This window comes from Podarcis tiliguerta (genome assembly GCF_965153285.1).
Source record: "Podarcis tiliguerta genome assembly, chromosome: 6".
Lineage (NCBI taxonomy): Eukaryota > Metazoa > Chordata > Lepidosauria > Squamata > Lacertidae > Podarcis > Podarcis tiliguerta.
In genome coordinates, this window is record NC_139539.1 from 25388215 (window position 1) to 25415277 (window position 27063).

General features: G+C 44.4%; 1 pseudogene across 1 annotated transcript; it reads right to left on the reverse strand.

The window, feature by feature from the left end:
* Nucleotides 1–5544: 5544 nt before the first annotated feature.
* On the reverse strand, nt 5545–6023 carry LOC310679144 (large ribosomal subunit protein uL30m-like; annotated as a pseudogene). The gene has a single exon. The product of its transcript is annotated as a large ribosomal subunit protein uL30m-like (transcript).
* Between the last annotated feature and the right edge of the window lie 21040 nt (nt 6024–27063).

Genomic DNA, 27063 nt, shown 5'->3' on the forward strand with positions numbered 1-27063 from the left:
AACTGGGAGGGGTGGCTAACACCCCAGAGGACAGGATCACACTTCAAAACGACCTTGACAGATTAGAGAACTGGGCCAAAACAAACAAGATGAATTTTAACAGGGAGAAATGTAAAGTATTGCACTTGGGCAAAAAATAAAAATAAAAAAATGAGAGGCACAAATACAAGATGGGTGACACCTGGCTTGAGAGCAGTACATGTGAAAAGGATCTAGGAGTCTTGGTTGACGACAAACTTGACATGAGCCAACAGTGTGACGCGGCAGCTAAAAAAGCCAATGCAATTCTGGGCTGCATCAATAGGAGTATAGCATCTAGATCAAGGGAAGTAATAGTGCCACTGTATTCTGCTCTGGTCAGACCTCACCTGGAGTACTGTGTCCAGTTCTGGGCACCACAGTTCAAGAAGGACACTGACAAACTGGAACGTGTCCAGAGGAGGGCAACCAAAATGGTCAAAGGCCTGGAAACGATGCCTTATGAGGAACGGCTAAGGGAGCTGGGCATGTTTAGCCTGGAGAAGAGGAGGTTAAGGGGTGATATGATAGCCATGTTCAAATATATAAAAGGATGCCACATAGAGGAGGGAGAAAGGTTGTTTTCTGCTGCTCCAGAGAAGCGGACATGGAGCAATGGATCCAAACTACAAGAAAGAAGATTCCACCTAAACATTAGGAAGAACTTCCTGACAGTAAGAGCTGTTTGGCAGTGGAATTTGCTGCCAAGGAGTGTGGTGGAGTCTCCTTCTTTGGAGGTCTTTAAGCAGAGGCTTGACAACCATATGTCAGAAGTGCTCTGATAGTGTTTCCTGCTTGGCAGGGGGTTGGACTCGATGGCCCTTGTGGTCTCTTCCAAGTCTATGATTCTAATAATAATAATAATAATAATAATAATAATAATAATAATACTTTATTTATACCCCGCCCATCTGGCTGGGTTTCCAGCCACTCTGGGAAGCTCCAGCCACTCTGGAAAAGAAAATAAAAAGAAAGGAAAAGAAAAGGGTAAACCTCAAGATGTGAGCTAATATAAGCTGATATCTTTACCCAGGGCTTTTTTTCAGCCAGAACTCTCAGGAACTCAGTTCCAGCACCTCTCAGGTGGGCTCCATTGGTGAGTTCTGGCACCTCTTTTTTTTTCTTCAATAGCACTGTCTTTACCTACTTTTCTTTGTGTGTGTGTTTTACTTCCGATGTAGTAATATATGAATCACAATCAGGTTTATTACATGGATGCCCTCTTGTGGAACAGCGTGTTTGTGCAAGAGAAAGAGAGAGAAAATCTCAGTTTTATAAACACTTGTCATATTTCTGATATTCACAGAAATGTGAAAGCATATGTGGGTAGGGATGGGACAGAACAATGTCAAGCAGTTTTCTTAAATCATTTTTTTATATTTGTAGAAGTAATAAAATATTAGAGGTGCAAGCTGACCCGCTCTGTTTCATCAGCTGAAGGACCTGAAGATGGCCCCTCATACCACTGGAGGTGAAGAACCACCAACCCTGCTGAAATGGAGTTGTGGATGGACCATGGCTTGGCGCTAAAGCATCTGTGTTCCACACAGAAGGTTCAATCCCTAAAATTTCCAGTTAGGGCAGAAGGACGAGATGGAGAGTTAGTTACAGTTAGTGTAGGACAATACTGAGCGAGACGAACCAGGGGTCTGACTCAGGATAAGACAGTTTCCTACTGATAGGGGGAAATCCTTGGGCTCACTTGGATTGCTATACAAAGACACCAGCCAAGAATATAGGAGCAAAACAGCAGCCTGTAGGCCTGATCTTTAGTGTTGCAACAAGGCTTCCAGCCACAACATGGAAGAAGCAGGAAGAAGCCCCCCCAAAGGATGCTTTCCCTTTTTACCCACAACACCCTTAGTGAAGCATCATGCATACATCATGGATACATCATAGTTATGTCACAAACAGGGAGGGGTCTTCTGGCAGAAACTTGATCATCAGGTTTGCCCCCACCTCTCCCTTGCCCTCCACCTCACACCCATCAAGTGATACAAAAGAAATATTTATAAGTTCCTGTTTTCCCGGTCAGGTAATCACAGTCTTTTGTCCTGACTGAGAACCTTATACATTCCTGGATGGTCTGCTATTGTCTGTGGGATGGCTACCTGCCTGGCACCCATCTGCCAGGATGCCAGTGATTATCTCTTGTTCAAGAGGCAGCAGAGTAGTGGTCTCGAGGTTCAGGGATTATGGCTGCCCCTGCCCAGACACTCCCCGCTTGGTAGCCATTCCTGAACAGAACAAAGTTGGAATGGCACAAAATCCGATACTGGAGTGATTTTATATGACTTTCTAAAGCAGGCATCCCCAATCTGCAGCCCTCCAGATGTTTTGGCCTACAACTCCCATGATCCCTAGCTAACAGGACCAGTGGTCAGGGATGATGGGAATTGTAGTCCAAAACATCTGGAGGGCTGAAGGTTGGGGATGCCTATTCTAAAGTTTCCCCATTGAGCCAGTACATAGATACATTTATCAGTGAATTGTTACATTTGGTAATGTGCAGCAGATGCCCTTTAAATAGAGATAGGAAAAAACCCCTGTGTGATGAAGTGTTTTGCAGGGACATTTGCAGGAGTGATTTATGTTGATTTTGGTAGTCGGGGGGTGTATGGTGTCCGCTGGAGGCCCCCCCCCACCTTTACATAAATTCTGGTAGCACTATGGACATGGATGTTGCTCCCCACCCACCACAAAAAAGCACAAAACTCCATTTTGCCCATAGTGGAACATGATAAGTATGGGGTGGTAATGTTTGTCTTGCAATCTTGTGTGCTGCCAGTGAATTTTTTAAAGGTGTGCCACCCAAGTACAGAAACAGGCATGCCCAGAACAGGGAAGGGTAGTGGAGTATGGGGCAGGCCCCACCCCACAGAAAACAGCATGGGTATACTCTGACATGCCAACAAAGGTCTGTATAGTTAAACCTATGGTTTTCCCAGTAGTGATGTATGGAAGTGAGAGCTGGACCATACAGAAGGCTGATCACCGAAGAATTGATGCTTTTGAATTATGGTGCTGGAAGAGACTCTTGAGAGTCCCATGGACTGCAAGAAGATCAAACCTCTCCATTCTGAAGGAAATCAGCCCTGAGTGCTCACTGGAAGGACAGATCCTAAAGCTGAGGCTCCAATACTTTGGCCACCTCATGAGAAGAGAAGACTCCCTGGAAAAGACCCTGATGTTGGGAAAGATGGAGAGCACAAGGAGAAGGGGATGACAGAGGATGAGATGGTTGTACAGTGTTCTCGAAGCTACCAGCATGAGTTTGACCAAACTGTGGGAGGCGGTGGACGACAGGAGTGCCTGGCGTGCTCTGGTCCATGGGGTCACGAAGAGTCGGACACGACTAAATGACTAAACAACAACAACATATTCTGACAAGGACCAGCTACTAAGTGTGTGCATGGTTGCATGCCAGTAGTGTATGCAGCAAAATCAGATCTGAATGATCCATTTGTGAACTAAAGCCAGCAGCAGGATGCTCTCTACAAAGTGGAGTAAGTTAGCTTTTTTGCTGTACAGGAGGCATACACAAGCACACCTTTCCAAAGAATGATTGGTCTGATTCTGGTTGCCTGCAGCTAGCCAAAGGCTGGTGTGGGAGGCTAATTTAAAGGCTCAACTGGGCCCCATGGAGATTTCTCTCCCCTCCCCCACAGCAGGCCACACAGGGAAGGACAGATTGTGCCTCTCAGTTTCAAATGGGTCCTTCCAGAAAATTATTCTCCCATCTCTTACTGCAGCATGGAAGCTCTGCTCCTGAAACCTGCAAGAGAAATTGGTGCCGTTCTCGCCTTCCATTATGTAAAAGCCATTTCAAAAGGTCACAAGGTCTGAAAACATAAGAAAGGGAAATGCTGATTCTCATTGCTCAAAAGAAACCTAACCTACATAAGTTCTGCGGACTGGATTCAAAAGAGCTGCGAGTGGTAATAAATCCGAAACCTTCCAATTCAATACTGGAGGAAAGAGTCTTTAATCAAGCCCCTGTGTGGAGGACTTTCATCCTCCTGGCCAGGGGGTCTAAGATTTCTCATGACACACTTTACCTTCATTGGCTCTCTCCAGCGCTGTGTTTTTAAAAGGACTCTCTTATTAAGATAGACGTTCCTAGGGTGCCTCCAGATTGTCAGGATTCTGAGGAAGAGATTGAAGCACACATCAGAATTTTAGGTTTGTGCGTTTAAAGTGGATCCAAGAGCTCTGCTGCCCTAGTGCAACAAATGTACTTTAAACACAAAAACAGGGTGGGCATTCAATTAAGCTTAATGAAAGGGAAATGCATTGAAAGGCATGGGATGCATGAAGGACTAACAGGAAGATGTGTCCCACAAGCAAACCAGGAATAAATTTCCATTGTCATATACCATATTTTTCGCTCCATAAGACGCACCTAGTTTTTAGAAGGGGAATGCAAGAATTTGTATGCATCCCAGGCTCTGCTCTGCGCTCCCTTTCACGAGCCACGTGGAAAAAGCCCCCAAGAGCCACACACGTGCTCCACGTGGCTCGTGAAAGGGAGTGTGGCTCTCGGGGGCTTTTCCATGAGGTGGGGGAAGGGACTGAGGGGCTGCCCTCTGTCCCTTCCCTCACCTCCCACAACAGCCAGCAAGAGCCGTGTGCTCTTTAAAGGATGCGCGGCTCCTGCGGGCTTTTCCCTGAGGAAGGAGAAGGGACCGACGCAGCCAGTCAGTCCCTTCTCCCTCCTTGGGAAAAAGCCTGCAAGAGCTGCAAGGAGCATGTGTGTGTCTCTTGGGGGCTTTTCCCGCCTGCCTCCTGCCTGCATTCTCTCCATAAGATGCACACACATTTCCCCTTACTTTTTAGGAGGGAAAAATGCGTCTTATGGAGTGAAAAATACGGTAACTGGGCTGTACACAAATCTGAATGAATGCTCAGTGAGGACCAAATACAGGAGGGGTGGGGGGAAATCTTCCAGCCTAGGGACCACATTCCATCTTGGGCAAACTTCAGGGAGGCTACATAGCACTAATGGGTGTGGCAAAAGCCAGACAAACACTATTGGGTTAGCTCAGTCAGTAAAGCATGACTCTTCATCTCAGGGTCGTGGGTCCAAGTCCTACATTGGGTGAAAGATTCCTGCATTGCAGGGGTTTGGACTTGATGACCCTTGGGGTCCCTTCCAGCTCTACAATTCTATTATTCTCTCTGCCCTCCATGCAGGCCAGCATGAGGTATTATCACAGTTCAAGGATATATTCCAGCCAGGTAAAATCACTAGAGGACACGGAATGAATGCTCAATAAATCAATGTCGTATAACACCCCTGCAAACTTTGTGCAGACAGATCACGATGAATGCTCAATAAACAGGTCATCTGGAAGTAACCTTAATATCATCAAAATTGCAGTTTGTTTTCTCCCTGTGTCTGTGGAATTGGGGTGATTCAGCTCTTCTTCTTCTTCTTCTTCTTCTTCTTCTTCTTCTTCTTCTTCTTCTTCTTCTTCTTCTCTTTCAGTTTAAAATTACATTTATTGTTCAAAATGGCACTACACATTACAAAGCATCAATTTTTTTCTGTTCCGGTTCTTTTAGATGGCAACGAATTATTAGTTCACCTGCACTGTTCTTCTTCAGATGGAATTCCATGGGGCAGCTTTAATGGTTTTATGCTTATTAGATGTTTCATTACTTTCAGTTTTTCATTCACAGAAGGGATGTTTTATGCACTTTTAGCTCATATCTTTTTTGCAATCCAAGAAATTTGATGATCTCTTTTCCCCAATAAGGACGCCTTCTTCTACTTCTGACTCTGGTCACAAGGTGCAGTTTATGGGGCTGCTGTGGATCACCCCCATATTTTTCATGATCACCAGGCCGCAGCTGAAATACCGATTCAGGAATTCTTGACCTTGCAAATTGCTGCCTGATCCACACCCTCCAGGTGATTGGTTCCACTTGTATTTTGCAAGACTCTGCCAGGCAGCAAAAGGGCTCCCACCCACAACTCTGCCCAGCAACGCCGCCATGTTCAAACCCCGTGAGTCAGCACTTCTGAGCATCACTTGGCCTTCTTACAGCAGCCCAGTCCTCATCATGTTTACTCTGAAGTAAGCCCTATTGAATTCAATGAGGTTTACTTTCAGGTAACCAGGGTTAAGGACTGCAGCCTTCGATCTCTCAGAGACCCATCAGCAGGTCATCATGGGCTACCAATACACCTTAGTTAAGTCAGGGTATTGTCTCAGGATAATCTACCATGGTAAGCCTAATGGTAAACCGTTATTAGCACAAAGAGGGTCCTGGAATTTTGGAATGTTCAACACCCTTGGCAATTGCCATTTCTTGCCCCCATGGCAACAGGCAAAAGAATGCTTTGTTTTGCCAAGCTTGGTGGAGTTATACCTTTCCAGTTGTTGCAGAATATATCTAAGGACCAAACTAGACACGATTCAGATTTGCAAATAGTTATCTCCCACTTTTAAAACACTTCTAGTGGCTGTGGATCAGGACGATGGAAGTGAGGGAGAAGCAATTAATCCTTCCTCCCAGAATGCTTTCCCAAGCTATTTGCCCAGAAGGAGGAAACCTACTGTTATGTACTAAGTGGAATAGGATCCAAAATGCAGCAGTCTGATTGGTCCTAGAACAATGGGATTCAGAATGCAGCAGTCTGATTGGTCCTAGAACAATAGGACCCAGAATGCAGCAGTCTGATTGGTCCACAGGAGCCATCCAATCCAGCTCCAGGTGGAAGTGAATCCACAACCTGATTGGCCTGCAGGAGAATCCCGGAATTAGCCAATCACGTGGGGCCCATTGTGTAAATAATGTATATAAAGCAGACATTCTGGGGGAACTTCCATTCCTCCTCACCACTGAATAAAGAGCATGAAATCCGCTCTCAACTCCGAGTATATTTCACCTACAGAACCATGTTCCCAACCCAAATTTTTGTACAATCACTTTATTACATGTAGCAAACATTGGTTTCTTGCTTGTTGCAACCGAGCCACAGATCCCTTCCTTTCTACCCCAGATCTGGTCCTCGGATCTGGTGATGTTGTGTTTGCAGAGCCCTCTTCATTGTTGTATGACAGATGGTTGTGTGAGTGTTATGGGCCCTCTCTTCAGTATTGTTTTGTGAAATGATGCAGGATGGATGATGCAACTCTCTACATCTCAATGCCTATGCTATTTTCTGAACTTTTTGTTACTTTAAAGTGCCTAATTATCATTCATCTGGAGAAGCCTCTCAGTTGTAACACTTACCAGAGCCCTTACCATCTGCAGTGCCAACACTCAGCAGGGTTCGGGAGATTTATTTCTACATTTATTTGGAACTTTGCTTTGGAAGCAGAAGCCAAGAAATGGCTTTCTTTTTCTTTTTTATAAATAAAAAAAGAAGTATTTATGGCTGCAAGGTCATATCACAGCAGGATCAGGTCTTTACTCTTTTTATTTCTTCCTCTTTTGATTATAATTACAAGCCTGGAATGCTGCAACACAAATTCCACTGTTGGGTGCTAGATTCCTGCCCAGAAACTGAGTTCACACATGCATATCTGTTATACCAGCCCAATTTATGCAATTATATCCAAAGAAATGAATACACAATCAAGGGAGTACATCAACCCCCCCTAACACACTGACCTTTAACAGGGCCAGGCCCAAGACCCACCCGTGACTCCCAACTTGTAACCTGGTATGCATTTTCACAGAGATACCCCATACAGTGGTACCTCGGGTCAAGTACTTAATTCGTTCTGCAGGTCTGTTCTTAACCTGAAATTGTTCTTGACCTGAAGTACCACTTTAGCTAATGGGGCCTCCTGCTGCTGCTGTGCCGCTGGAGCACAATTTCTGTTCTCATCCTGAAGCAAAGTTCTTAACCCGAGGTACTATTTCTGGGTTAGCGGAGTCTGTAACCTGAAGCGTATGTAACCTGAAGCGTATGTAACCTGAGGTACCACTGTATATGGATTTCCCTCTATGCTAATAATAATAATAATAATAATAATAATAATAATAATAATAATAATTTATTTGTACCCCGTCCATCTGACTGGGTTTCCCCAGCCACTCTGGGCAGCTTCCAGCAAAATATTAAAATACAGTAGTCCGTCAAACATTAAAAGCTTCCCTAAATAGGGCTGCCTTCATATGTCTTCTAAAAGTCTGGTAGTTGTTTTTCTCTTTGACATCTGGTGGGAGGGCATTCCACAGAGTGGGTGCCACTACCAAGAAGGTCCTCTGCCTGGTTCCCTGTAACTTGGCTTCTCGCAGTGAGGGAACCACCAGAAGGCCCTCGGAGCTAGACCTCAGTGTCCAGGCAGAATGATGGGGATGGAGACGCTCCTTCATGTATACTGGGCCAAGGCCATTTAGGGCTTTAAAGGTCAGCGCGAACACTTTGAATTGTGCTCGGAAATGTACTGGGAGCCAATGTAGGTCTTCCAAGATCGGTGTTATGTGGTCTCGGCGGCTGCTCCCAGTCACCAGTCTAGCTTCCACTTTCCGGATTAGTTGTAGTTTCGGGGTCACCTTCAAAGGTAGCCCCACATAGAGCGCATTGCAGTAGTCCAAGCGGGAGATAACTAGAGCAAGCACCACTCTGGCAAGACAGTCTGCAGGTAGGTAGGGTCTCAGCCTGCGTACCAGGTGGAGCTGATAAACAGCTGCCCTGGACACAGAATTGACCTGCACCTCCATGGACAGCTGCGAGTCCAAAATGACTCCCAGGCTGTGCACCTGTTCCTTCAGGGGCCCAGTTACCCCATTCAGGACCAGGGAGTCCTCCACACCTGCCCGCCTCCTGTCCCCCCCAAAACAGTACTTCTGTCTTGACAGGATTCAGCTTCAATCTGTTAGCCGCCATCCATCCGCCAATGAACTTTTCCCCTGACACAGTCCTATTTCAAGTTGCTGGGGTGAGGATGATGTGCAATCCCATCTCCTGAGAACCGTCTCCTCTCAAAGCCTCCAGACCCCTGCCATCACTTCCTGGGGCCCCATCGCTGCCGTGATGGCTTACCAAGCTACCCCAGCACAGCTGACACTTCTCCATGCTAGTTCCCAGCAAAATTCCATTGCAGGAGAAGCCCAGAAAGCTAGAGGAATAGTCTAGAAAGCAGACAGAATGCCCCTGCTCCATAGAGAGCTATCACACTACAGGCATAGCTGTAGAAAAGCAGAAACATCTTACTGAAAAAGGCTGATTCCTTTCTCCTGCCATGTTGTTGCACTCATGGCAAATTGAAAAAATGAACGTCTCGGGGGGGCCACTAGGTGGCGCGTTGGAAGATGGCCGACAATAACATCTCTCTGACCCATACGAGGTATTAAGGGGCTGCTATGGGAAGTTGGCAGCCTTCCTGGCCCCCCCAAGGGTATGGGGGGGACTGCCCTGCCAGCTGTGTTCATAATGCCCCCCCTGATCCGAGAGACGGGGGTGCGGGACACTTGGCACAAGCCCTCGATGGAATCAGATCTTCCCGACGCCGATTCCAATCAGCGCGTGCTGGTTGCTTCAGCTTGGAATTATAATTGGAACTAATTGGAAATAACGGATTGGAAAGAAGGCTGAAGCACATATATCAAGTGAAACTCGATGATAAGACTGCTGATTAATGCATCTCTGTGACCGGGAGTGACGGATGGATAAGTAAATCTTTTGATGAATTACCACTATGAGAATGTAAGGCTGGATCGAAGGGGGGGGGGTGGAGGAAAAAACTCTTTCTATTTCCTTTGCATGATATGACTACAATAATCCTCCACCCCAGAAAGAAATAAGATTGTCACGTTTTAATAACCATAAACAGAACTTTAAGACTGTGTGGGAGGAAATAATTACAATAAGAGAAGATCGAATGGCGAGAAGGAGGAAAATTTCTATGACGCAGTTAAAAAAATATGGCGTCTCGCCAAGACAGGCTGAGCCGGAGAAGGAACAGAAGGAACAGGGGGAGGAGATTCAGGACTACTTGAAAGAGAAGGAAGGTTGGAATGCAAGTTTGACCTGACAGAGCCCCCTGATTTGTCTGATTTATTGGGCTAGCCTGAGGAAAAATAATGGACCGACCGAAGATTAACTTTGTTTATGGAAGTATTTAACAGAGGTCGTTCCTGAATAATATGAGCTTGGAAGAGCACAAAACCCACACAGAGACGCCAAATCTTCAATCTGTTTGTGAAAATCATCAGAGAGCGCAAAGAAAGGAATAAATGATAACAACAAGAAGAGAAAGAAAGTAATAAAGGTCTATCCGAATTGAACTGGATGGAACTGTTTAATAAAAGCAGCAAATAAGTGATGTCTGGAGTCATCTGGAATTTTGGACTCGTGCGGAGCTTGATGTATGGGTACCCCCAAAAATTTTAAAATTTGGCTGTATAATCTGGAACTAATGTGATTTGAACAATGTGATGTGATTGGCCTGTTAATAAAAATTATTTCAAAAATAAAAATAAAAAATGAACGTCTCACCGGCAGAATGCATCCTAGCTGACACACGGCACATGGGGCTTCTTCAGCTAGGGACAAGGTGGAAATGGCTTTACAGTGACCCACCTAGGAAGGCATTGCAACCCACCTGTGTGTGGGTCTTCAACTCACTGGTTGAAGATCTATACCCTGAGAAGAAAAGTTATACTGTTTGGTGCTTTTTAGTTGGGTGGGGGGCACTATGGGGTTGTTCTGCTCATGGGCAGTTCTTATTTTGGATTCAGAGGCAATAAGAGACATGCACAGATCTGTGCAGGTGTCAGCAGTCGGTAGTGAACCTCTTTTTGTGACCCACTTGGTGTCTTTACCTGCCCCACACCTGCTGGCAAATATGATATCAGGTCAAGACTAAGTGAGCAGCCTTGATATGGGAGTATGCAGCCTCTCTTGTTGCCCCAAGGAAATGGGGAACACTGCCTTGCCTGCTGTGGCCATAAATCACCCCCAGATTCTAAAGAAGGGGGTGAGGGCACTAGGCACAAAGCCCTTGTGTGGGTCCGGCTCTCCCAGACGCTGTCTCTGATCGCGCACTGGTTGCAGCAGCTCGAAATAAACAATTAGAAAGAAGCAAATGCACATATTTCAAGTGAAGAACGGGAGTGAAGACTGCTAAATCAAAGTGACCTCTGTGAAAGTAGAGCGACGGGTTGGATTTAATTGGATTTAACAGGAATATATCATGAAGAAGATATATCAAAGGTTCGGTATGTCGGAGCAGGAATGGATGGGGGGGGAAACTTTTTTTATTTTCTTCTATGTGATTAACCCATAACCCCTCACCAAGAAAGAACCGTCGCGTAACTGACCTAAGCAGGATGATTAAAAAACTGTGTGGAAATGAATTACTAACCAAAAGTTTGGTTTATGGAGATCGAGAAAAGAACAAGGGCTTTTGGAATGATGCAGCAATAAAAAGGGAGTCGCCATGTTGGCAGGTTCTGTCGAAAGATTGATGAGCAGGAGGAGGAAGCTATGGATTTGTTTTCATACTGTATTTCTGGCAAAACCTCCTCAGAGGACTGAGAAAGGGAGTGACAGACCTGTGAAGATTAACGACTAGACGGTAAGAATGTTTTTCGTTATGGAAGCGATGAAATGCGGTAGCCGTCTGAATATGACTCTTGGACGAATGGAAAAACCCACACAGGATTACAATACCCGCTTGTGGAGACTATCAGAGGTCACAAAGAGAAAGGAAAAATACATGAAAATAACAAGATGAGATGTGGAAAATAACAAGAAAGGATTGGATAGAATTGTGAACATTATTTGGACAGATTTGTGGACATTAAAGCAGCAGCAAGAAGATGATTGAATCCCTTTCGGAACTTGAAATATGGGCACCCCCAACAAAAAATTTAAAATTCGGCTGTAATTTGGAATTTATGTGATTTGATTTGATTAGTCTGTTAATAATTTTTTTTTTTTTTTAAAGACTAAGTGAGCAGCCTCAAGTGGTCTCAGCAGCCTCGTGGGCTTGTTGTTGTTTAGTCGTTTAGTCATGTCCGACTCTTCATGACCCCATGGACCAGAGCACACCAGGCACTCCTGTCTTCCACTGCCTCCCGCAGTTTGGTCAAGCTCATGCTGGTAGCTTTGAGAACACTGTCCAACCATCTCGTCCTCTGTCGTCCCCTTCTCCTTGTGCCCTCCATCTTTCCCAACATCAGGGTCTTTTACAGGGAGTCTTCTCTTCCCATGAGGTGGCCAAAGTATTGGAGCCTCAGCTTCAGCATCTGTCCTTCCAGTGAGCACTCAGGGCTGATTTCCTTAAGAATGGATAGGTTTGATCTTCTTGCAGTCCATGGGACTCTCAAGAGTCTCCTCCAGCACCATAATTCAAAAGCATCAATTCTTCGGCGATCAGCCTTCTTTATGGTCCAGTTCTCACTTCCATACATCACTACTGGGAAACTCGTGGGCTAAGTTAGGTCTATAGGTTGACAGTTTACCAATGTGAAGGGAAACTCAACCCTTCTTTCCCTTTGTAACTTTTCCATGGGATCCCACCCTCTCTGTAATTGAGGTGACTGGTGATAACTTCTATTATGATGTTACCTATTGCTTGTAAAAAAAAGAGAGAGCGCCTCCATTGCATTAAAGACAATCAATCAATAGTAATCAAAAAGAACACACACAACTTTTCAATGGAAGAATTTGACTGATTTGGTTGTAAATAAATAAATAAATATCTTTAAAGCCAGGTGCATAAGAAGCTGCTTTATAATGGGTCATATTATTATTGCATCTAGCTTAGTATCAGATAAACTGACTGGCAGTGGCTTGCTAAGGTTTCAGGCAGGGAGTCTTTTGCCTGGGCTCATCATGGAACTATCTGCATAGAAAGCATGTCCTGCCAGCCACCGAACCTCAGTCATCCTCCGTCTGTGTTAGGGCAATGTCTTTACTGGGACCAAAGAAATCTTTGTGACTTGATTAAACCCAGGATGCTGATTAATCAAGTGCTGCTGGGATTTACAATGTTAGGTGGGAATTTTGCACTGTTTCCCCCCACTATTGTAGTAACTTTTGGAACATCCCACAAGGTGGCGATGTTGCATTGGATTACCGCTCACTTCATTGCCATATAAATAAATAAGGAAAACTGAAGGTTTATTCAGCTAACACTGGAAGAATACCTGCATACCTGATGTGGTCACTCAAAGCTCACCTGTTTCCCATGCTGGGGACTGGCAGGAATAAAATGGCAAGGTTGCAAGGCTCCCCAAGGCATCTGGTTGCAGGGGTGGTGGAAGGGGGGCGGTGGGAGCAGGTCTCATTGGGTGTCATCACTGAGAGGGGTGACAAAATGCTGGGCCATACTCATCGTGGGGCCTGCAGCACGCCCAAAAAACGCGTCTCTCCTGGGAGTGACACGGTGGCTTGGGCTCCCATAGGCTCTGCACTGCCCCAAATGGTCCGCCTGCTGCCTCCCCCTCTGCTGTAGGGCGGCTGAGTGGGAGGAGGCAGGCAGACTCCTCAGAGGTCCTGAGGAGTGTCTTGCCCTGGCTGGCCCTGCCCCACGGGTGGCTGGCCCCGCCCCTGGGCACAGGGCTTGTGCGGCGCCCTAGGCACCCAATCGGCTTGCTCCGCTGCTGTCTGGTTGGTCACTGTGAGAAGTAGTTGCCAGACTAGATACGATATCTTTCTTGTCCTTGTCCCATACAGAACAACGGAATTGAAATGGGATGGTAGTTGGAGCCCACATATTCTTAAAGCATCTGAGCATGTGCAGAGTGTCTCTCCTTCAGCAGTTAATCCAGCCAGCTCCAACATTTAGGCTGCAATCTTGGGCATGCCTACTATGGAGTAAACCTCATTGAGAAAGCATTCATAAACATATACTGTTGGAATTAGAAGCGCTGCCAGTAAATACAGGATCTGGTTTCTAAGCCAGTTTCCTTCTTAGAAACCGTGAAACAGGAGTGAATGTACAGGCATGTTGACCAACTTTGCTGTTAAATTAGGGATAATGCTGGCTCATTTTAAGATAGCTTTTCTCTGCACTCTACCTTGATTACAGCAGCGAGATATATCTTGAATGTTGTGCTGGATTTATTATATATAGCTATGTTTTTACCTACCTACACGAAAGCCTTGGTAATCAAAGCTGTCTTTCACTGTCAAGTGTAAATGTACATTTTGTACCAAACCTAACTCATTCTGATGGGAATGCTTTGGCAGATCCACTTCCTTGTATTCATTTGTATTTATTTATTTTAAAAATTATCTCACAGAGCCTGTCAATTTAATGTCTCGTGATGGCTTTCCAGATTTGGAAACATTCAAGCATTTATCCACACTGTAAACCTAGGCTGTAAATTTTCCTGCATGCTTAAATTTCCGAGGCAAATATGTGCATAGAAAATGGACATCTCAAGAGAGTAGCGAGTGCAGTTTTGTGTATTCAGGTGATAGTCTCTAGTTTATTCCTCTGTTTGCGCACCGTTGGTGTCTTCATCAGCATCGGCACTGGGGCTTAGCAGAATTCTGGAAGGGTTTTCATTTCTTGGTTAGCTCAAACAGAATTTATCCACGAGGATTAACCTACTTCAGAAACAGCTTTATTTTGCTTTTGATCAGAACCAAAATAAAGACCTAGCCTATGTACACATTACCGTTTACTCCAGCTCCAGCATGCTGCTACAGCTGGTGTTTGAAGCTGCATACACAGAACCATAAGCCACAATCCACATGTGTCCTGTAGTTTCTTGAGAAATGGGACATGGTGGCGCTGTGGTCTAAAACACTGAGCCTCTTGGGCCTGCTGATCAGAAGGTCAGTGGTTCAAATCCACGTAATGGGGTGAGCTCCTGTTGCTTCTGCCAACCTAGCAGTTTGAAAGCACACCAGTGCAAGTAGATAAATAGGTACTACTGTAGTGGGAAGGTAAACGGCATTTCTGTGCACTTTGACACTCACCACTGTGTCCCTTTACACCAGAAGCAGTTTAATCATGCTGGCCACATGACCCAGAAAGCTATCTGCGGACAAACACCGGCTCCCTTGGCCTGAAAGGAGAGATGAGCATTGCACCCCATAGTCAAATTCGACTGGACTTAACCATCCAGGGGTCCTTTACCTGTTGAGAAATATTGCTGTTTGATGTCTTTCCCCTCAAACCTGCTTCCAACTGTTTTGAAAACATGCAGTTAAGCTGAGGTGTGTTCATTTAAGACAGCTGTTGCACATGCCCAGATGGCAGCTTTGTTGACTTGGAGTTCAGGGGGTTTGCAGGTGTGGGGAAACAAATCAAGTGATGCACATTGGGAGAATACATCCTTGCCCCCTCTCTGATGTGTAGAGCAACATGAAAACACAGCTTGAAACACAGGGGGTGGGGATGGTGGAATGACCTTGCTGTGTGTCAAACTGCTAACGTGCACATAGCCTTATTCTGCTGTAGCATTTATTTTCCCTGGAAAGGCTTTTGTGAAGATGCCAGCAGAGGAGGTAGTGGCAGAGGAGGGAAGGCAGAGCAGAGCAGACCTGACCCTGATGGTTGCAAAGGAAGTCACTGGCGGAGCAAAAAACGCAATGAAAAACAAGCTTTCTGAGTTTCTGGTTCATGGTCTGTTTCAGCTTCTGAGGCACTGATACAGCTTCTTGCCAAGGGCACAAAGGAGCCTAGGTACACCTCTGGGGCAGAGGGATGGAGCCTGCTAGATTCTATCTGTCATGAAGCAGGCTCTGCCCTGGTAGATGTAGTATAGAATCATAGAATCATAGAGTTGGAAGAGACCACAAGGACCATCGAGTCCAACCCCCTGCCAAGCAGGAAACACCATCAGAGCACTCCTGACATATGGTTGTCAAGCCTCTGCTTAAAGACCTCCAAAAAAGGAGACTCCACCACACCCCTTGGCAGCAAATTCCACTGTCGAACAGCTCTTACTGTCAGGAAGTTCTTCCTAATGTTTAGGTGGAATCTTCTTTCTTGTAGTTTGGATCCATTGCTCCGTGTCCGCTTCTCTGGAGCAGCAGAAAACAACCTTTCTCCCTCCTCTATGTGACATCCTTTTATATATTTGAACATGGCTATCATATCACCCCTTAACCTCCTCTTCTCCAGGCTAAACATGCCCAGCTCCCTTAGCCGTTCCTCATAAGGCATCGTTTCCAGGCCTTTGACCATTTTGGTTGCCCTCCTCTGGACACGTTCCAGTTTGTCAGTGTCCTTCTTGAACTGTGGTGCCCAGAACTGGACACAGTACTCCAGGTGAGGTCTGACCAGAGCAGAATACAGTGGCACTATTACTTCTCTTGATCTAGATGCTATACTCCTATTGATGCAGTGAGTTGCACTGAAGAAAATTAGAATGCCCCTCTTTGTTTGTTATGTAAAAGCACAGCCAGTGCTCCCCTGCCCCGAGTATGCAGTACTGGCATCTTTTTTTTCTTTCTAGAAGAAAAGCACTGGTTAAAAGTGGGGCACTCACTGTAACAACTTCATAGTGAGTACTGGCACCTTTTTCTAGAAGAAAAGCACTGAGCACAGCCATGCTCAGGACCACAGGAGCCATTCACAGAATCGTAGAAATGTAGGTTTGAAAGGGACCACAAGGCTCATCTAGTCCAACCTCCTGCAATGCACGAATCTTTTGCCCAATGTGGAACTCGAACCCACAACCCTGACATTAAGAGTTTCATGCTCTGCCGACTGAGCCACCTAGATTGCTTTCCCTCTCAGGTATGAAACAGACTGCAATTTCTCAGTTGGGCAACACAGCCTAGGATAATTTTCAATGGTATATCGTTCTCCTTATTAAAAGTCTGGTCCTTCCATTTCCAGAGCAAGGATAAGGTGCTCTTGGACTACAACTCCCATAATACCTGATCGGCGGTCATGTTGGCTGAGGCTGATGAGAGATGATGTCCAATAGTACCTGGAGGACCACAGGTTCCTCATCCCTGAATAAAGCAGGGCAGAGCCATGCATTAAGGTTACTCCTGTGATGAAAGCCTGAAACTTGAGAAGTGCTCTGTTCTGAACATTCATTGTGGATCCTCTATTTGGGCTGGCTGAGACAATAACATCTCCACTAAGCCTTTTCTCTGCAGGAAAGATTACTATTGCATTTTGCAGAATGAGCTATGTCTGGCGCATAATTAATTCCCCCCCCAAAGGTGAACAGACTGAAAAGGTCTTAAATAGTCATTTGGCCTCAGTCAATGCTGAGTAGAATCATAGGCTTTTTTCTTTATTATTTCAAAAAGCTGCGGCTAAAGTAATTTTTTCTTTTTTGAAAAAGAATTAAAAAGCATACGAGCAGAAAGATGTAGCTGCTTAATTCTTTAGTCCTTAGCTTCGGGTTGCATAGTATTAAATTTGGTTTGCATAATATATGCCTGCAAATGACCCTGTGTGTGCGTGCATGTGTGTGCGTGTGTGCATGCCATCTTATCCTTGAAGCTCACATTAGCCCTGGGAAGAAAGATTCGAATGGTACCAAGAGGAAGGGGGTTTAGCAGAACCGCAACACATGGGGGAAAATAACCATCCCTAAACCCCATGGTCCCAATTTTGCTGAGTCCCTCCAGTAGTGGGTGGCAAGCTGGGGCAGCACGATTCACCTGACCTCCTGTTACTGCCGTCTCTGTAGCATACCAGGAGGGTGGGGAGCAGTGAGGTTGGCATGGTGCAAACACTGTGACCCTCCAATTCACTCTTTCACACTCCTAGGACCTTACCCAGGGCACATCCTCATGGATCCTGCTCCACACCTTCCTCCAGTTCCTTTGCCTGGCTGGCATATGTCCTTGAATTGCAATAACAACTCTTGTTGTACATGCAGAAACCTCTGATCTCAGTGTGGTTGAACTGTAGCAGGCTTCCTCAACCTCAGCCCTCCAGATGTTTTGAGACTACAATTCCCACCATCCCTTACCACTAGCTAGAGATCATGGGAGTTGTAGGCCAAAAACATCTGGAGGGCCGAGATTGAGGAAGCCTGAATTGTAGGCTACTGTACAAAGGTAAGAGTTGTCTCCTCCACCCACTGCTGTGGCATCTGGCTCCTGGGAGGTTAGCCTTGAGGGAAAGAGGCCCTCAGGCCAGAAGACCTTGTCTTAAAGTATGGCTTCCCAACCCATTTCACATGTGAATGGGGTAAATACACAGTTGACTGCCTCATCACATATAGTTTTGCAGCAAGTTGATCCATGCCTGTTTCTGTTTTGCTGTAATTTCCTATGCACGGGGTATTAGGGGAATAGTAGTAGTACTTCTGGTGGGGGACATGTCATTCTCCTTCTGGGATAATTTTTCCACCTTTGGTTCCCACCCTGCACTCAGCTCTCACCAGTGGCTCATATAAGCTGCCACCATGCAACAGTGTCCACACCCTAGGAATGGCTTCGACTGGCTGGCTACATGTGGTAAAGGTAGGCAATGGCTCTCAAACCCTCAGTGACTTAGGAACTTCTGCTGCATGGAGAAGGCTCTGGGGGATTGAGCAGATGGGACCAATAGTGGGTCCAACAGTCAAGAAGGTGGTTTCTGTGTGTGTTGTAGCTGAAAGTGAGGAAGAAGGGGCTCATCAATCTGGGAACGGACCTCATTTAGAAGAAGGAAAACTCTGATCCTGAACCTCCACTGGCCTGCAGGACATCTTTGGGAGAAGAAAAGACTAAGGACTAAACCCTAGACAAATCCTAAGACAGTTGGATGCTGCCTTGTATGCCTTCTTCCAGCAACTCCTGCAGCCAAACTGGTGCCAAATGTATTGATCTGCTTTCCTTCGGACCACATCAGTGAGGCCGAGAGGGAGTTCTTGTCACCATATACACTGCCCAGGCTTGAGCTCCAGGGAGGTCATTTAGGTGCTGCTAATGCAGCGGTTTGACTTCACCCCTGGGGGTGCACGCTGTGGATGGATGTGAATAACAACTTCAGTGCAAATCCATTCCTAGACAACCCCCCGAGCTTCTAGTACATGGGTAATTAAAGTGTTGCCTTCCAGTTGTTGCTGGATTCCAACTCCTACCATCCTTTTCCATTAGCCATGCCAGTGGCAGCTGGCAATTAGCAACTTAAGGAGGGCACCACATTAGCAACCCATGTACTAGAAGGTTAGCAACTCCCATCATGTTCTGACTATCCCAGGGCTACTCCATGGGCTGCCTAACCACTTTGTTTCTTAGTGGTAATATTGGGGTGGTATACAGGGTTTTTGTTTTGCAAGGAGTATTTTTAGAATATGCAAAACTAATTAAAATTTAAAAGACAGGGAATTCTAGCTCTTGGAATATAGCTAGTGATATTGGAACTGAAAGTCAATCCACGTGGAATATTATATCAGCCCTTGCAGCTGATTAGATCATGTGTTCCCCTGGTTTATCAGAACACCTTAAAGATGTGACAAGGGAAGAAACACCAGGACTGGCAGAGGATGAAATGCAAACATTTGCTGATTTGATTTTGTCTAGAATGGACCCCTCACAGTTTTGATCAATGGCCGCTTGTTCTAAGGATCTCTCTTCTTGGCATAAACTATATGGTGGGAGCAACGTGGGAGTTACTCTCGCTGACATTCACATTGAAAGGATTAATTTTTCTCTGTTTATCAAGCTTTAATCTCTCCTCCACCTAAAACACCTGACACTGAATGTCACCTTCACATTGACACAAAATGCAGCATTTGCAAAAACCTGCCAGGAAATAGAGTAGACAGGTGATAGCTCTATCAGGCTGAAGTTCTCCTGTGCAAGGACAAATATTTCTTTAGGAGAAACGAAAATACTGTTTAAGGTTAAAGCATTGCCTGCCTAATAACACACACAAAAGATTTACAAGGCTTTCAAGACACAAAATACAAGCATTTAGTAAAAACACACTCCACCCATCAACCAAGAATTATTATTAAATTCATAGCATTATACAGTTCCATTGCATTAGGAGGGCTTTCCTACCAGTTTCTGCATTGGCACCCAGCAGATTACATTATCTATTTCTATTTAATTAAAATAAGAATAATGACATCTTGAGCTGAGTGTGCTGTTTGGATGCAATGATAATCTTTCTTTCTTTCTCTCTCTTTCTTTCTTTCTTTCATATATTTATATGACACCTGTTATTCTCAAATGCCAGGGCGGCTTACAGAAAATATTAAGATATTACATGTTAAACAACAACTTAGAATATTAAAAACAAATTGCAGAAAAGTATAAAAAACTATTAATATAAGTTTTGTAAATCAGCAAATTTGTGTTGAAAAAGACACCAAAATAAGTATTTAAAAGGCACTGGAACACAATTAAGGTTGGCAGATGTTACTCTTAAGGGCAAGGGGATTCCAAAGGTTGAAGGTCACAACCAGTGGAAGCTGATCTGTTAGGGCAAACAGGGCACTGCCTTACCAATCTGTTCTTTCTCACCCTCACCTGCTTGTATCTTTATGTGCAACCAGCCAGAATGTGGCTCTCTCTGTTACTGGCTCTGGCTCCACCCCCTGTCTGTCTTCTTGCCTTCCACCCTACCAGACCCAGTGGGTACTAGCATCCACTGGCCACGACAATATGTATATCTGCAGCTGATGGAATACTTAGGAGAACCTGAACTAGAGTTCTCAATGGACAAGCGCATCAATATTTGAGAAGGTGCTTTGCTCAGATAACCAGGTAAGATGACATAAGTATTTAAGACCCCTGCTTGATCAGACCAAAAGTTTATCTAATTCAGGGGTCAGCAAACTTTTTCAGCAGGGGTCCGGTCCACTGTCCCTCAGACCTTGTGGGGGGCCAGACTATATTTTGAAAAGAAAAAAAAAAATGAACGAATTCCTATGCCCCACAAATAACCCAGAGATGTGTTTTAAATAAAAACACACATTCTACTCATGTAAAAACACCAGGCAGGCCCCACAAATAACCCAGAGATGCATTTTAAATAAAAGGGACACATTCTACTCATGTAAAAACACGCTGATTCCCGGACCGTCCGCGGGCCAGATTTAGAAGGCAGTTGGGCTGGATCCGGCCCCCGGGACTTAGTTTGTCTACCCATGATCTACTGGTAATTCATCATTATGTTTACACTGTGGTCAACCGTATGCCTATGGGAAGCCCCAAAGCAAAACATCTCTCAGAAGAGATTCTAAGGGTTAGATTATCAGTCAATTACCAGTTGATTATCAATCAATTTTCTCTCTCTGTGTGTGTGTGTATGGGGGGAAGCTTTATTCTCTCTCCCTCTCTCTTTTCAATTCATTACATTGTAAACCCAGGGCAGTTTTCCACAACAGTCTAGAAACATAAAAAACATGATACAATGCAACATGTTCCAATACAGGATAAAATGTAAAACAAAACCACTATAAACAAATAGCAGTAAAACACCAGATTGTGATCAAACAACTCGGTTCCTCCAAAGGCCTGAGAGTTTTAATCAAACTTGAGAAGCTCATGAATGCTGTAGTAGGATGAGCTTCTGTTAGTTCCTTCTGCAGCCTGGGGGTCATGTCTCCCTCTGAACTATATCTAGCCACTCATGTCTCACAAATGTTAGGTTATACAGACATTTAATAGCATGAGTTGGATAAGGAAAAGAAGAATGCTTGGATGCTTGGGGTTAGAGTTCTGAAGTGTCTCCATCTTTGTTCCTAGCTGAATTGTCTGAATCTGCTCCAGAGTCTACACCTGAATGATATAGTTCCTAGGGTCATTGTGCATATCTCCTTGTCTACTTTTTTTATCTTGTTCTCGCCTCCTCCTTCTATCTGCCTTTCTAGTTAAGGGTTTTGGGCCTTTCTAACATGCCACAGAGTGCGTGCAGAGTAGACCACATAGATGGAATCACTGAAGAGGTGCAAAGAGATCTTTGGAAGGTTTAATAACAAAAACTCCTCAAACATACATCTTACGTAGTGTCTATAATCATCACCCACATCCACCAGGGGGGTAAGGTACAGAGTAAAGCACATTATTTAGCAAACATGATTGCTGACACAGCTAATCACAGTGGCCTATCAGCACCTGTTACACCACCACACACCTGCAAAAACTAGGTCAGGATATGCACCCTGGCCCTTAAAGTGGTACACACCCTGTGGAACAATAATGAACCCTACCTTTAAACAAACTATTCAACAAAGGGATGGGGAAGCCGTGGCTCTCCAGATATTATTGGACTGGCCACTCTGCCTGAGGTTGATAGGAGTCGAACAACATCTGTGCATACCACAGGCTCTCCATCCCTCTTCAAATGCCCAGAAATTTCCTTGGTGGAGCCTTCCTAGATCTCATCCAGCTGGATCTTACAGTAGACATCAGGAACATGGTTTTGCAATTGCTGATCCCTGCAGTCTGGGATGTGTGGGATGCTTTAGCCTTGCATAACCTTTGGTTTCTATAAGGCTGCGAATTTGACAATCAATCTTGATGGATGGAGTGCCACCAATCCACATGGCAAATGGTATGCCTAACCTATGCCATCTGTGCAGTTGGCTGGCCATGCTGACCATAGCAGTTACCTGGAGAGAATGTCATTAGCTTAGATGGCTTTTTAGAAAAGGGTTAGACAAACTCATGGAGGATAGAAGATGCTAGCAACAACACAGAGGACATATACTGTGCTTGTGATCTTCCAATGACTAGCCCAGATTCTCTTCCAAATCAATTCCCCTCCCATTTTCTTCCACAAATGAATTCCTGTAATTAATTGTTCCTTCTGCTTCCCTGCAAACACATATGAAATCTGAGTTGATTGAAAATTTGTATGATCAGTCAGTAAAATCAGCATATCTTTGGTTAGATACACCATCTCACAAATAAAGAAATGGCTCTTGTAAGGTGATGCCCTCAGTACAGGCATTTGGTATATGCATTTATATTTAAATATTAATTGTTTTATAAATGTTGCAGATTTAATCAGAGACATGTTTTAAATAGATTTTTTTAAAAAAATTGAACACTCTAGTCAACCATCAGTTATGTTTCGCTGACTAGCTGTACGAGTTAATCTGGTCTGAGACCGTTTAATATATTTTATTATTAATGTTGCAGGCTTACTGGGGTCACTCTCATAACTCTCGTGGATTCTTATGAGACACCCTGATAGTTTTCTTCTGCTCTTTGGCTGTGTGATCCACGCTACTGTGTTTGCGCATCCGGTGAAAGCACATAAGAATGTTAACTGCAAAGCAGATAGAATTCTAGGAAGATTTTCAATCCAGATTTGTTCTGTTGGAAGGAGCTAAATTTAATTAAAAGCAAAATGTCCTGTGGCACATCAGAGACTAAGACGCATATTGTGGCATATGCTTTTGTACGCAAGCACCTATTTCATTAGATGCCTGATGTTGACATGCTTCATTTTGAATATTCATTACAGTATTCCCCCCACCCTCCGCAAACTCATCCCCTTCCAAATGGTACATCAGACATCTCAGGCACTTAAAGAACGTAGATGTACAGTTTTTGAAGCTTAAATAATACAAGCCAGCAAACACCACCACAACTGGCTCCTGCTTCTTTAAGCCACTTCTTAGGCAGCCTTTTCTCTTATGCATTTTGAGCAGGGGCGGAGAATCTCTTTCCCAGAGACCAAATGCAGGCCTCCAGGCCTCTCTGGCCATCAAAACTCTCCCAGGCTATGCCAGAACACACAGGTCTTGCTCTGTGCTCTCTTTGAGTGCTTTTGGCTAGCTGGAATGTATCCTTGGACAATGCTTTCAGCTTGTCTGGATAGAGGGCGGAGTGGTGCTTCTAGCTTGCAGCCCCTGGAAATGCATTGAGCTTGTTCACAGGACAGGCTAAGCCAAACCTTGGCTTACTGAGACCATGCAAACATGAAGGCTCCTGGTGAGGAGCTTGCCGTTGACTTGCCCCTCCTACCTGGTCCATTTTTTCTTTTCTTTTTTCTGCAGTAAGTCACTGTTTGGCTTAGTGTGCCATCCAAACTGGGACTCATGGTTAATCTTTCTCCCTGCTAAATTGGCATTGTTATAATGCGGCTATTAATGGAATAACATTGGAAATCTTCTTTCTCTCTCTATCTCCCCACTAACCATGAGCTGTAGCCACGGGCAAACCGGGTCATTATGTGGTTTTAAGTCAAGGATGGGGAAACTTTGGCCTTCCAGATGTTGGCCTTCAACTCCCATCAGCCCCAGCTAGCATAGCCAGTGAGCAGGGATGATGGGAGTTGGACTCCAACAACATGGAAGGTCCCAGGTTCCCCAGCTTTGTATTGTCGTAAGCTGGCTTAAGTGCTGTGTGGAAAGACAGGATGCAAACATCCCAACCAACCAACCAACCAACCAACCAACCATTATTGAATATATTCATAAGGAGAGGAAAGGGGTTACTAACCCTGATGTCATAGGAGCCAGCTCCTAGGGGCTGTAGGGGCTCTGCCCCCCCAATAAAATATTTGAGGGACCACCCTTCCAAGGTGATGGGTATTCCCATTCAAATGGTTTGTGTGCACTGTGTTATGTGATCAATTATGTAGGCAGCGCTTACCTGGGCCCTCACAATATTTTATTCAAGTTGGCACCTCCGCCTGATGCCATTTCTCCTGCCCCCAGCTGCAAGAAAGAAAGAAAGAAAGAAAGAAAGAAGGAAGGAAGGAAGGAAGGAAGGAAGGAAGGAAGGAAAGAAGGAAAGAAAGAAAGAAAGAAAGAAAGAAAGAAAGAGAGGAAGGAAAGAAGAAAGGAAGGAAGTCTCTTAATTTGGGTATGTTTTGGTTAGTTTATTATGAGAATATGGTAGCTGCATTACAAAAACCAACTGTTTGGCCCAATATTTTGAGAGCACATGTTTTCATCAGCACCGGTGCCATTTTGTATTAGGGAATGACCGTCCACTACCTTCCAAGATAGTGAATTGAAACAACTGATTCCCACAATCTGTTCCATTTCTGAGAAGAGGGAGGCTTTCCATTAAACCACATCTTTCTTTCATGTGTCCCACAAGCCCTCAAAAACCTACTTCTGTACCAGCATAAAAAAGCCAATCTGAACTGAGTTCAATCCCCTCCCCCCAGGAGAGCACTTCTTGCCTTAGGAAGCTGCATTATATTGAGTTAGACCATTGTTCCATCTATTCTAGACCAATATTGCATATGGTAACTGGCTGTGGTTCCCCAGGTTTTCAGAAAAGGATATATCTCAGCCATACCTGGAGATGACAGGGATTGAATCTGGGTCCTTCTGCATGCAAAATGGATACTGTACCACTGAGCTTCCATCATTCCCCAAGCTGCCATGTGAGCCCCGTGCAATGGCAACTGCGGCCGGAAGTCAATGCAGTGATTCAAATTCATGGGTGTAATGTTCCGACAGGGTTATGAGAACTGTCACTCATAACATACAAAATATTTTGGAAACTGAGATGAGTGCATTTCCGTACGGTGTAAAAATGGTTAAGTTACAGAGAGAATTCTTTGGAAGAAAAGTTTAGGCTGCAGTTTGGTGGAATTGCATACTTTTTAGGAAATGAACCCAAAGTGCTAACCATTGTGAGAGCTGAACATCACTGCTAGCAGAAAATGACTCTCCACTTTAAACAAAATACCAATAATGATGGGTTACAAGCTTCAAAGTCAATTTGGATTCAGTTAAAACATGACCCTTATAACATCTTAGAATTGCCGAGGACATGTAAGGTCCCTAAATCCTTCTAGAGACACTGAATTCTTTCTTCATTGCAAACATTTCCTCTTCCTTCCTTTACAACCATCTTCTGCTTCTCTCTCTCTTTTTCTCCCTCACCCCCTCAGAAGAGGGCAAGATTCTTTAACAATGTTGAAATTGTCATGGAATGGAGTAATAAACGATATATTTGCTGAGCTCAAATGGAACATTTTGACAAGCTCTCCTACTGTTTTCTCTCTCTCTCCAGTTACTTATGTATTCTGTGACAACCGCTTATCCTTTTAGAATTGAAACACAGACACCTGCGGTTTGGGCTTATAGGGCTTTAGCAATCTACAAGGACTGTCTTGGAGAAGAAATTAGAAATTGTACTGTCACAGACCTATTGTGCCATTTTAGACCGCACCTTTTTTTTTTAAAAAAAGGAAAAAGTGTATTGATCTTTCATTTCAAACTTTATGACACAGGCTATTAAAGCTTTTCTATTTGCCTTGGTTGGACGGAACAGCTTCAAATGATGAGAAGTTCCTCTTTTGTATGCCAAAAAGTAAGATCAAGGCAGCACCTGAAGGCCAAGCAACAGAGTATAATAGTCTGCAAAGGTCAGAGGGGATTCTAAGGGTTGCATTTGGAATATAACTCCAACTGAGACTGAATTCAGAATTGCATTTTTTTAAAAAGAAAGAAGGAAAGAGGACTTATAGTCATTTTTCTTTAATTCTGCTGGGACTCAGCTTTATAATCAGAATTCTGAAGGAAGAAATATTGCAAAGAAGTAAGGAATGACTTTAAGTCCAGTGGAATTTTTAATGTGGCTAGAAATAGCTCTGTAATTACATATTTACCCAGACAGGAAAATCCTTGGTGTTTTCTTCCTGTGGGCTATTGCTGCATTTGTTATCTTTTCTGCTGTGTGAAATGCACATGACATAGGTATATATTTTTAGAGGGGATATTTAATCCTCAGGAGGTACGATGAAAGGTTTATATCAGCACTCCTGTAGCAAACAGACATCACTTTACTGACTGAGCATCATCTGCTATTTCTGGGATCTGTATAACACACTGCATCTAAAACCACAACACCTAGCATTTTGACACTAATATCTTCACACTTACAAGCCTGGCAGTAAGAAATATCAATACTATTAAAATCACATCACACAAAGTATAAATGCTCAAACTCCCAAGAAGCAGCAGGGCCTTCATAGAGTGGGAGCAGCCACAGCTTGCTAACCAAGTGGAAACAGCTTAGCTTTGGAACAGAAGCTAAGTAGCCAATATTCAGACCATGGAGGCAAGAGCATATGGCGCCAGTAATAGCTGGTTTGGGGACCAACTCTACTGGAGTCAAATTGGAATGCTGCTTCTCACACTCCCGTGAACCATTCACATAAATATTTCTTGAGGGTCTTGTCCGTGTCTGAAACTAAGGACCAACATGCATAGGACAGGTTTGAACACATCTTAATG